Here is a 1,302-nt window from a genome sequence, read left to right as displayed (position 1 = left end):
CCTCTTCATTCTTTCTTGCACAGAGTTTAAACTAAAAATGAATCTCCTTTTTGAAGCACCACTCTTGTCTTTGTTATACCAGTACATACACCCTGGCAATAGCACTATCTCAGAATGCTATTGTTTGCTTATTTAATATATGTTGGATTAGATATATATACCAAAATAAATCAGATAGTGAAAAAATGCTATTTGGTTTTTATTGCTTATTTCGATGGTCTAATCAAGAGCTATTTACAAAATACAGTAATTTTGTCACACTAAAATAATTAAGAAAAATATTCTTAGGCAAGGTAAATAAATTGCCAGTTTTGTTCATGACTTGATTTGCCTGTGATAGAATAGTTCAACTCTGATTTTTTTTGTTTGTTTGTTTTAAAAACAAGCTGTGGCCAGTTTTATTAAAGAAAAAATGTGCGTGATTTACTTTTCACCAGTCTGTTCTGGCATGCTTCAAATGATATCAGAATCCCCTGGATCAATGATAACCAGTGTGCATACCCTGTAGTATTTCCCACATGCTGTGCCCAATTCAATATTATTGCAACTGTAGTGATGGACACCAGTTTTGGCCAACATGGCATAGTATTCTATTTCAGATTTCCTCAAGGCTGGGCAGTTGTTGGCGAGGATGACCAGTTTTGCTTTGCCAGGTCTGATCATTTTCAGAGTCTGCTTGTACCCCAGCACGTACTCCACTTTTCATAACTAGCTGGAGCCTGGAGTTGATCGACTCTTCTTCTTCTTCTTTGCGGCCACCATCTTCCTGCCTTAGATGTGGGACGGCCCCAACCAAAACCAGCCACCAAAATGGCCAGGAGAGAGAAAGGCCAACTCTGATTTTATTAGAGATAGATTTAGTATAATTGTAAAATGAAAAGTAAATAAGCATTCTATAAGAGAATTATTTTTAAAGAATAAATTATCTGTGCTTCATTTCATATTGAAATCATTACTTGAGAATTCATTAACTTTTTTATATGTGGCCACTAACATTTACTGTTTTATAATTAAAATGTAGCCAGGTATAGGGAATATATTTATCAAAATGTAGTGGACCATATTATCTTGTTTTCTATTCTTTCTATAGGAATATTTAGACATACAGATCACTCCATTCATAAAGTATGTGTGATGCATCAGTATGTGTATAAATTTGTTAGCCCTCACACAGTCTGCAGCTCAGTTTTAATCTCTTCTAAGGTAAGGTTTTTGTTTACTAGTCTTTAGAAATTAATCACTGTCATTACATTGTTAAGAGAAAAAATAATAAGACTTTGATGAAGTGGCTACAATTTGTGC

The 1,302-nt window shown here is 34.2% G+C and overlaps 1 pseudogene; it reads right to left on the bottom strand.

Annotated features, from left to right (window-relative positions):
* Positions 1-422: 422 nt before the first annotated feature.
* LOC112836284 (large ribosomal subunit protein eL30 pseudogene) lies at positions 423-762 on the bottom strand (annotated as a pseudogene).
* Positions 763-1,302: the final 540 nt, after the last annotated feature.

Source organism: Callorhinus ursinus, unplaced genomic scaffold, assembly GCF_003265705.2.
Source record: "Callorhinus ursinus isolate GAN/ISIS: 27379988/994484 unplaced genomic scaffold, GSC_fseal_2.0 scaffold39, whole genome shotgun sequence".
NCBI classification, from domain to species: domain Eukaryota; kingdom Metazoa; phylum Chordata; class Mammalia; order Carnivora; family Otariidae; genus Callorhinus; species Callorhinus ursinus.
Note: the sequence above shows the minus strand (reverse complement) of the source record. Positions and strands in the feature narration are given on the sequence as shown.